Below are 11,777 nucleotides of genomic sequence, written 5' to 3'. Positions count from 1 at the left end.
CTTAGTTTGTACGGAGTAGTAATTCTGGGCATACATGGATAGCGATCTACGCGTCAGAATAGAAAACTGACTCTTTTTTAAAGGTACAATGATCAGTTGTTTCCCCCAAAGTGGAACTCGAGCTAATACTCCAGTATCTAGGTTGAGTATATCAATGATCAATTTATTTTGACGTTTTAAAACTATGCAGAGAACATACGTCAATGTATATCAATATTGCCCTCGATTTGTAAGGAGCCTGCAAAAGTGTTATCTAATTTCCCTTCTCAAAAGCTACCGGAATAACAGTTCTCGCTTTCTGTTATACAAAAACGTGGACGATATCGTTGTGAGTGCCTGCTAACCGTCCGCAGTATAAGAATGCTTTCATTGCAATTTTTCTTCTAGAATGTCCATCCTTTTGCATTCTGTTCTGCATAGGGGTCGCCACGAGTAAAAGGTTCAACTTTAACTCGTTTCAGGCAGGACTCCTGACAGTTAGTGAACATTATCATACTAGGTTGTTATTAAGAGTTCCTGCCATTTGACAAACTCTTCAGGGTGGTGCCTTTTGTGAGCTTTCGTCTGTCTAGATAGTCCCGAATGGGTACTGTTTAGTTTTTGTAAGAGGCTACACACACTGTTTTATTCGCAGGTTGCATTGTTACTTTGTGTATGTACACCCTAAATTCACATCATATATTTTAGTTGACACTGGTTGGAGAAGAATGTTTTCGAGAAGCTTTTGGAAATCAAGATAGCAGGTCCTTTGAATAACGCGATATAGTATCCACATGGCGTTAGAGGAGTCTTGTCTGCGTTGAATTGTTACTCAGTCCTTGTCTGAAATTCTTTGATTAAAGGTATCACAGTAAACTCGACACAGAAATAATCGTTTGGCTTGCATAGGGCCCATAATGTCAACGGAACAATTAAACATTCGTTCTGCTTTGCTGTCCGTCATACTTGATTGAGTTACTTCCTGTGGTCAAGGTAGCAGCAGCACGATTAGGTTTAAAAAGGCATTTAGCACTAAGAATGATTCTTAACTATGGAGGAATCAGCTGACATCTGCGCTTGAAAACATTGGTTCTCATAAACAGAGGGACAAATGTTATAAGTTCTGCCTGTAAGTCTTAATATTAAAACATACATGCATTCTTAAGTAAGCTGCATGAAATAAAGATGTCTTTAAATGGCTCCGATTCGACACATGCCTTGCATGTCGAATATAGATTTTATTGAATTTGCGTAGCAGCAAATTAATATAGAAAATATCGTAGGTTATAAGAATAATTTGATGATGTTAGTTATGTATATATTAGATTGATCAGTATACAATACAGGGTTATTAATTCTAATTTTTAGAACTGCGTTCACGAGCATAGTTCTTTTACCTTCAAGCAAATTATGCAGCGTTGTTACTAGTGATTTTTCGGTGCCTGGATAGTAACTTATGTATTGTTACTGCTGCATTAATCGAGTCTATAAAACCTTGAAAGAATATTTCGACGTTAACTTTTTTTTTTAAACGACGTTAAATTTTAACGATTTTTTTTATTAAGGAGCTAGGATTTTGAGAGAGAGGTTATAATCCGTGGGAGCAATGTCTAATGAGTACTTAAATGACAGTAAGCCTTTAGCTGTAACCTCAACATCTTTTCTATCGCGACTGTTGGGTATAGCGTCGCGTCGTGTTGCGCTGATGCATCTCTGTTCATTAATTTCGGCTGCTTAATGCGGAGCTTGCCCTTTTGTCAGTGACAGTACACCCCAGCCATAATCAACAAACCAGGACTAGTAGGCATCTTCAATCAGACATTTAGTTTAAAATGATCTTCTGCCAATACAGTTGCACCGACTCGTCAGTGTACTCGATTATCATGAAAGATACATTTTCCACCACAGTTGAAATTCGATACGAAGGTGTTGTAACGGGAAAGTGAAGGAGCCAAGCGTCTCCATGTCTTCGCTTTTTACATGCGCTCAAATCATAAGGCATTAATTAGTCGATTTTTTGTACTTCATTCGTTTGACCGAGGTAAATAAGTATGATCTTAATACATACAGCAAACTTGAAGACGAGTATCTATGTGCTTTGAGCTGAGTCGGCCTCCACGATAACCCTCAACAGTCCATTATTCACGAGACTAATTCTCAAGCTTAAAATTTTCTCCCGCACATTTTCAAATCGAGTTTTGCCTTATTAGCACATATCTTTCGATGGCTCAACTTTAAGATGCCGTTGGCGTATCGTTAGAAATGTTGTTAATGTAATTTTGATTAACCAAATTTAAATCTATAAAGTTGGTAATTTTGACCCTTTATTTATCCACCAAAGAGGAATTATCACACAATTTTCAACTCGGGTATATCTGAATAATATATATATACATTCATTTTCAACCATCTTGCTTTATTAACTGCGGCCAGACTTAACCTTGAAGCATCCAGATGTCGTTTTGAAATCAGTCGTATGATTTGTTTTTCACGATGCAGCTGCAATAGAGCGCTCTGTGGCAGTTCTTTAAGTTCTGCAAAGAAAGACCATGTTCTTAGACTAACGTTTTAGTGACGTGTGATAAATTAACCTCGATCAAAACTTACAGATTGGATTACTCCTAACTAATGCACGTGTCCCGGATGAGAAAAAGGCTTAATTATCTTATGGTTAGTAACAATCAAGGGGCATTTGTCAAGATAAATCCATAGAAAATTGCGTTATTCCAGCGTTGCTTCTGAGAAGGTAGCTCCGGATTGCTCCGTACTCGCAGATTAAGCACAGACGTCAAGCTGCAAAGTTTTAGCAAAATCTGTTTCAGGCAAATCAATCAAATGTCGCGAGGCGGAGCATAATTATCAACAATCTGATGCGCATGAGGTCCCACACATTTTGTAAGACCTAAAGTGGTCCCACTATTGGAACCTTGTTGGAAATACATTTGATAGAAACAGCGAAAGTCGATCTGCGAGGTATCGTAGAACAAAGGAAGTTAGTAGGCGCCTAACAGTTGGGCCTTAAGCATGATTCTCTGAGTTGGTAGGACCGGAAATTTGCAGTGATTACAGGTAACCGAGCAGTGTGTTCATATAGGAATGCGTCGTATGTTCAGAGGTACAGATATGCTTATATAGTGTTAAGGAGAAGTCCCTACCAGTGCGAGGATCATGCGGGGTCTTGATTAGATGTTAAGTAATGGAGAGCCTTAAGCTCAATCGAGTATAGCGAGTTTTTGCCTGAACCTATCGTCCATGTTTAATTAGGCATATCCTTTTCCATATCTGGTTCTGGTACAGGACACCAATTAAGCGGCGAGTAAAAAGCTTGACCATGTCTTATGGCCAATACGTTAAATATTGCGAATAGTCTTGTAAACTATTGAACTAAGTGGTTACGTTATAAAACAACTATTTTCCGTAATGTCTTCATTATCGTAAAGAAAACAAACCAGAGCGAGTGATTGTGCTAATAACATGAAATTTTGATTGCTTTTTGAAACACTCAAATTATTTCTATTTTTGCCCATCATTTGCTTGGCACGTCATAAACTATGATTCAGGAATTGGTATATTGTCGTAATGTGATTCAAGGGATCTTTGAAAGGTCCATATCATGTATAATTCGCTCCAAAGGTGAAAGCAGTTAATCAATACACTCCTAGTAGAAAATTAATTTCTACCCAACTGAGAACAAGATTTGTACGGGGCAACATAAATCGCTTTTCTCCCTGGCGCACCCGCTAGCGAGCTTGCCACACTGATGCTATTGCAGGCTGAGTAGAACCTTGCCATAAACTTTTAGTGCCTTTGGATTTTTTAGGACAGGGTGTGTTACAACTTTGTGATCATCTTTGACCTTGTGATATATTAGATATAACTCACATCTACATGTATATATTGTGTTGCTGTGTATTTTTGTACAAAGATCTTATTGAGTGTTTGCCATCAAAGTGAGTAGTTTTTATATCGTAAATTCTTTTTGCCAAATATATGCACTGTAGTAAATATAGAATTCAAGCAATTGGACTATATATTTCGAGTACTACCTTAGAACGTAATATACGTTTTTTCAAGTTGGTCATTTTTTAAAAAAGGAATTTTCAACTTTTACCATAGTATGGCAAGTCTCAGGGCCTTAGCTTTCCGATAAAATGAGACAAAGCAGGCTGCATCATATCGATGAGGCCCGGACAGTGCAATCAACTGTGTAGGTCAAACAACAGTTGTTGTGCCTTGCAAAAGATATGCGTACATGCAACGTTGATAAACTGCTATAGTTTGCACATGGAAAAGGTGTGTGCTTATTTCTCTGGCAAGTAATTAAAGGGTCTCGTTGTTGACTATACAAAAGCATAGATTTTTAATAGCTGCGTTTGGTAATTGTCGAAAGGTAGTCCAGCAGTATCCCAGCGTTAATCGAATCAAAAGCTATGAACCAAAAAGACCTCGCGCGTGTAAAAATGTTTACCATATAAGATGAAAAATGACCAAGGAAAGAAAAATATAGGTTCGTAACTTCAAGTCATTGCTCTTTTCAATGTACCGTTATATATAATACATTCCATACTCGAATGTATCTGCTCCAGGCCAAATAAGCTTAAAAATTAAAATGACTTTGGGCTCTTATGCTTATATTTGAATCTTGAGTTCGAACTTACGTGGACCCCGGTGCATGCCAAACATGCCATTACATTACAAAAACAAAAATTTGCTAAATAAACTTAAATCATCATTTTAGATCTGACAGTAGTCCTGGTTTGTTGTACATCAATAAAATGATCTGGTCGTTACACTAAAATATTGTCCTCCTAACCATCTGCATTGTTCGAGGTTAAAAATATCATAGATACTTTTGTTTTTCCTCTGTTAGGTCCAAATACGAAAGTCTACGGATCATGCGATTTTACCACCCGCGTTTCAGGCGAATTCAAAGGGACTTTCGGTACTAGACTGGGACCGAAGTTAAACTACGTCGGCCGTCAAATAGAGATTCGTCGTTCAGAAGTAAACCGGGTTCTACTATCCAAAATCAAGAGAGCTGTGTATAAGAGCAGTATATCGTTCGTAATTTAGATTTGACATGGAAAAGCATAATAGTTGTTTAGGCCAACATAGGAAGAATAATCAAGAAAATAATTCAACAGAAAAATCCGTGAATGTTGACTGCATAAGTATTTTCCAATGAAATAAGGGGTACAACACAAGATAACTGGAGTTTATGTAAAATTTGAGAATAATAAAGCGAACCCAATTTGAGAGAGTTTACAGTAACATAACGATAATACCAGCGACTGACTGTGTGACCCTTATGCAAATTTTAAAAGAAGACTTATATTAGTAGAAAATACGAAAAACTCTCCACTATTACTTCGACAATTCAGAACTGTTCGTCAACCAGATAAGACAACGCTTCTTGCTGTTGGCAAAGGGTCTTATTTTTTGACATGTTAAGATACCCTGACACAATTACTTCCTCCATAAGCCAAAGTAGCTTATTGTTTGTGGCGCAGTGGACACCGAATCAAGGGCAGAATGTGCATCGAGATCCTTAGATCAAATTGTAGTACGAGGTTAGGTAACAGTGAGAGTATCTAAGTACTTTGAAATAACCAGGCGTTACGTTGGAGCTAATGATTAACGCTGCATGTCGGCTGTTTAAGTCGCGATTTGACAGGAAGCTACACGGTCTGGTAACAAATTCTTCATCAATCAACCTGATTTATAACAATTTCGCAGTTTTAGTCAGTCATTTCCAAAATTTTTGACTGTCTTAGCGAACTAGTAACCTTCATATTAATGTAAGATATTCGTTAGCTCGGCCTAAATTTCTCTCCATTTGTACACCTGATACTAGGTGGTCCAACCTAATGCAATAGATCTGCTTTATGCAATTACTATTGGCAATCCTTTAAACACCTCACTTACTCGAAATTTTTTAGCTCTTCAGTGTTTTGCCAGTGGTTTGACTCAAGACTGAATTTCGTACATTTTCGATCAGGCATGATTTTGATCCCTTGGTTATATTTTGAAAAGATTTTTGTCCTACTAGACGAAGTCCATTTGCCTTATTAATTTTACCCATCCAAAAATCGCTTTCATAGAAATCGTTGTCTATATATAGATGAGGCTACGCTACTTTTTTCAATTATGTGCATTAAAGAAGATTCGTTTGGAAAGAAATAGGCAGTGCCGGAATCAACCGTTTTGTAAGAGGACATCATTTGTTCTATGGACAGTTGAGCTTACTTTCGCATTGTAATGAACAGTGGTACTGGCCTTGGTTCGCGGACAGTTTCTTGCATCGAGCCACGTTTCAGGGAGCGCTAGCGGTATCGGGCGAAAATAGCGGTATAATAAAGGTGTACTGTTTGTCTTTCGCCGCTAAATAGATTAGCGACATTTCACTATGATATGGTTTTAGTTTGTGACCAGAACGAGCAAGCTATATCTCTCGGCAATATTTCAAGCTGATTAATAAGACAGGTTTCTTTACGTTACGCCCAACGCTTACGGCGGTAGTACATGGCTGTTTGCTGTGAGCGCTGGGCGCGTGAAGTTTTTACTGACTGTCAGATAATCCACGAGGACCAAATGTAACGACTGAGAAAAAAAGTTCTGTTAGCATTCTGCTGAATTTTTTTTATATGAAAATAATTCTAATAGCTGTCTAGTTTAAATCTATTACCATTTGGTTTCAAATGAGCGCGTCTGCGTCAAAAAAACTCTACAGAGTTTTTTTGACGCAGACGCGTTTCAAAACGAGTAACCTAAACTCGTAGCATTCATTTTTCGACTCGCTAAAGAAAACAAAAACAAAAGTAAGCATAGAAAGTGCCATGCTAGAACCATTTACGTATTTGAAAACTGGGGCGGTATTGAATCAGATGGGGCAATTAATGCTATGCAGGGTTGGTGTGTGTAAATTCGTATTCTTGCAATGGCGTTATTACATTACAATAGCTGACAAACGGTTGTGTACGATTTTTCTTCAACCAAACCAGTGAGTTAGTACAGGGGCGTTATTGTTATTGGACGGATTTGATCTAATTCGAAGATATCGCTAAAAAGGTGTATTGATATTCCACTTTATCAAACCTTTTGTTGGGAATTTTTGGGGGTATAGGAGTTAATTATGGTCGCTCGGATTTTTTTTATCTTTCGTAACTAATCCTGCAGATAATATATCGTAGGATAAAAATCGAATGGCAAAGTGTCTTAGTTTTATGCAGTGATTTTTCTCAAAGTTTATCATAAGGCTAAACATCTATGTCTACACCAGTAGACCATTACAATGGTTTAAACACGAGAAGATAATATTCATGTTATTGAAGAGCTAGCTAATCGATCAATGAAATTCAACTAGAGCCTTAAAATTCAATTCTAAATATATAAAATTCAATATAAATATCTCTATGGTAAAGTGTGATAGTCAAGCCATTTATGACCTTTTGCTAGTGGTACTCAAACTAATAAGATCAGTTCGGGCGCCACTAGCTAGTACTACTATATGGAATATCTAAAAGTTGGGACACCATATGAATTTTATACATATATATACGCGTTGATAAATTTTAATTTGAATAAGTTATCAGGCGCCTTAAGCAAGGCACGAGACAGTCTGCTTTATTGAGACATACTGTGCGTATATGTTCGTTGAATAAAATATATTTAATAAGGAATATAATAATTAAGGAAGATAATGTAACATTGTTATTATAAATCTCTTGCATGATTTTTAGGATACTTAGCAAAATTTTTACTTAGCGTCATGCAGTATATATAACATGTTGCGCTATATAGAATACTGCAACAGAAAAGCCCATTACTCGGCAACGAAGCCCTGTGTGCAAATATTTCACATAGTTCATATCTATCGCTAGCGTAGTATCTAATAGGTAATAATATACACATTTGGATCGAAAACGTGCACATTGGAAACATATCAAAATAACAATTTTTAGCATATCTAAACGTAGTTATTATAGAACCCTCTACTCAAGCGAAAATGGGAAAGCTTAAGTTATCCACAGATAGTTTGAAAGGTCCTCTATGCCAGCCATTTAAGGACAAACAAATTGATGCTTGTTTCCTTGACGCGCCTTTCGCTTCTGTTATACAAATCGTGTTTCGTAAACGCAACCAAAAGTCAAATTTTCTATTTTTCGTTTCTACAGAAAGGAAGAAATAACTGAGCTATAACTTGAAAATTTTGCACGAAGAACCGCGTGACTCTGAAAATCCCACTAAAATCACAAGAGGCAAACTTGTACTCTTCTATCTTCAGTAAAGAAGAATACCGAAGCCGAAACATATATCCTTCAGCATTATGACAGAAATAGAATACATGAGCATAGGTCGAGATTTGTGGTTAACCCATAAATTATGTAAAATGTATTTTTTTTTGTGTTCTAGTTTATCACATCTGCTATCATATCGTGATAACTGGTGGTATTTATCACCTATGTAGCTCACGATTTTGACAACCAAATTGTATAAAGCTATTTTTTTTCTATGAATTTCCAGGGCTGTCTTCGTAAGCTAGAAATCACTTTGGTATCTGACTTCACGTTCACCGTCTTTCCAGACCTGATAATCATCGAATCGCACGTACGTACGTAACTCGCCTTGCTGAATTTTAAATTTGGAACGGTGACCGCATGCTGACATAAACGGACTACTCGATAGTTATACACTTAACGCTTGCAAACAAGTGTATCTATATAGTTACACTATATGTGCATAAGAGTCTTCTTGAGGGAGTTGCATAAACCTTGTCTAAAAGCTAAGTTTTCTTTCGGTTGCCATAGAATGGCCTATTTCATAAGCTGGGCGATTGCTTTTGGGGTTAACAGATTTAAGATTGACACGACCTCTTGGGCATACGCATACAGCCTTTTAGGATGGTAATATTGGCAATCTATCAAAGAGAAGTTATAGTACTTACAGAACGCTAATAGCCCAGCGTGATATCTTTCTAGTATCGATAACAATAAATGTTCCAAAAAAATAGCCTACCGTATCTTGATAGTATGAAAAGCATTGTAAGCAAAACTAATGAGTGATTCTTGCAGAACGTACAAACTTTATACCTTTGTGGACTCGAATTCTACTTTAGTTAGTCTCTTTATACGGACAATATTCTCATTATTAAGTAGTCATACTTTAGCCCATGTAATATGCAATTATCTTTAATAAGCGAAAAGTGCTTTCGTATGTTGAGGTTAAATATACGATAATATGTCGAACCTGGGTTCGAATCTATTCCGAATCGAATGGGTGCGGAATACAGGTGTATCGGCTTCCTAAATATTCTAATCTATTAAGATACTGCGAGGGGTACTCGAGCGATCGAGAAATTAGCGACTTTAACACTCAAGAACTTCCAGAAAATTCCGCTAAATGAAGCTTATAGTTTTGGTAGTTAAATTAGTCATTAGAACGCACAACTCTTGTCACTCCGGGACCGTCGAACAGCTTCTCGGATTAGTACCTTTTGTGGAGTTTACCAACTGCAAATCTGTTAATAAACAACTTGTCAGGATGAATGCCCCTCTTAGAAATGCCCGAATGGAATCGGCAACGGTGCATGCCCTATTAACTCCATCAAAAAATTATCATTAGAATGATTTTCTAACTCGAAACCATTGTCACGATTCCGAGAGGCGTGTAGAAAAAGCCATCGGTTTGCATAAGAAAGCGGGCGGCAGTGTACTGGCATGCGAACACAGGATGGCAAGAAAAACAGGTCAAACAATTCAGTGGATTAAAATCAGACGACAGGACAGAATCTATTGATTTAGTGACGGTATCCTAGGAAATTACATGAAAGCACAGGGAGTACGTTCAGGCTACAGAACGAACGTAGACGTTGACTATTTAGGGAACTTCACGCCAGCCAAGGGCCAACCTAATAAAACCGAAACCCCTTCGTTCGAAAATAGGTAGTAAACATACCACGGTGTGTTATTACATAATACAATTTAGCGTTTATATTATAAAGTCTTAGTCATTTCGGATATAAGTAAAGGGTTTATTTTGGCTTCTTAGATTTATTCGGAGAAAGATTTAACACCTGGTCGAAAATCGTTCACATGGCAAAGATTCGTCGGCGTCAGTACTAGTAACCGAATGGCTGACAAAAACTATTTGTTTAATATATCACTTCACGACATACGCGAATAAATAACACGAAAGCTGCATCAGCTGTTGGGAATGCTTCAATATCAGGTCCAGAAATCGTGAATGCCTATGATTTCGGCAAGCTTAGCGGTGAACTACCCGCAGACCTTGGAAGTTTTTAAATTACTTTCTGTTACACAATACCGCTGCAACAGTAAGCGGTCTAGAAGCACCAACTTACCAAAGGGACGAGGAAGATCCCAAGGCAAGACAACGCTGTGATGTACGGCCGAGTTGACAAATGCTAATGGGATAAACAAAATTTGGCTAATTGTTACTCGAGTTTCTACCAGAAACATGTGAGTGGAAACCGGTGGAGTTTGCCTTAGGAAAAATACATTCAGAAGGAAAAACATCGTTTAGTCTCGAAAATGAACGCTCAGCAGTCAAGTCTTTGTTCTTCGAAGGCCACAGCGTTGTAGAGATGAACTGAATATTGGCCAAGGTTTTAGGTAAAGCGGCCTTCATCGGAAACACAGTACGTGAATGGCGCGAACGTTTCAAAAAGAGAGAGTAAGGTCCTGAAGAGCAGCGAAAACCCGAAACCCAAATAGTAAAAGCGTATTGCCGTAATCAAGAAAACTTTTCACGAAAGCAGAGCTTGAAGTCAAAAGCTAAACCCGGAACTCAACTTATTATATAATTATAATTCAAAAACTGCAAATGACGAAACTGTCTAAAAAATGTGTTTACCGTGAATTAACTCCAGGCCAAATACAAGTGCGTGTGGTATATCACATTTCCAATTTTCGGAGCTTTAATCAATATGATCTAAAATGATGGTACTACCTGCAATGGATAGTAGACGTATCTGCCAGTAGAAGATGCCCGTTGAAAATAAAAATCTTCAACACGTAATTAAAACTCACACCTCTAGCTCAAGTGGTTCAAAAGTTATTTAGCGTCAAGGTGAACCGGATTCATTTGTAGCAGTCAACGGTACGCAACCATTCTATCTATGATTGTGTTTCGATTTTACGACTGGTGTATATTTTAGTGACTGTTACTTGGACAACGTTCGAACATAATACTTCAGTTAAAATTTTGTCGTAATCGATTATATGGGAAACGTTTAACAACCCATTGTGCGATGTCGACGCCTACGTAAGCTGTACAGCTGCAAAAAAATTTGTTTAGCAAAATCGAAGTTATGATATGCTTGTGGCGTTGAAGGTAGATAGTTTCATTCGATGTAAAATACGAATCAGGGCAGGCAAAGATTCTTGCTAAAAAGCTCCCTAAAAGATGCTTAAATAACCTCGCTCAACGTGGACGTAGTGTATTTCGTTGTAATTGACACGCGTTGGGCTCAACCACGAAGATGACATCAGGGGGTTCGCAAGTTCCGTGTTTAATAGATTTATTTCTATGCGAGCACAATACAATAGAACCTTCTTCATTGAAGAAAAGTCTTACGGCAATCATTTTTAGTATCGGCGTAATCGGCAAATTAGTACTCCTCATGCAACTAGAAATGGATTAATTTTAATCTCAGATCTACAATGTGCTCTGCTGAAAACCACACAAATCATTTGCAAGGCTGTAAATATTCATAAATGAATCATTATATTCTCTAATGGTGGGAAAACATTAGCCATATTTCTTTTTCTATATTGCAT

General features: G+C 37.5%; 1 long non-coding RNA gene across 1 annotated transcript; it reads left to right on the top strand.

The window, feature by feature from the left end:
- Positions 1-963: 963 nt before the first annotated feature.
- On the top strand, positions 964-11,675 carry LOC111247323 (uncharacterized). Its single transcript, XR_002672087.2, has 4 exons — positions 964-1,108; positions 4,850-5,669; positions 8,503-8,586; positions 10,027-11,675. It is a non-coding gene; the product is annotated as an uncharacterized LOC111247323 (long non-coding RNA).
- Positions 11,676-11,777: the final 102 nt, after the last annotated feature.

This window comes from Varroa destructor, unplaced genomic scaffold (assembly GCF_002443255.2).
Source record: "Varroa destructor unplaced genomic scaffold, Vdes_3.0 BEIS01000003.1, whole genome shotgun sequence".
NCBI classification, from domain to species: Eukaryota; Metazoa; Arthropoda; class Arachnida; order Mesostigmata; family Varroidae; genus Varroa; species Varroa destructor.
This window is presented reverse-complemented; position numbering and strand designations above follow the sequence as displayed.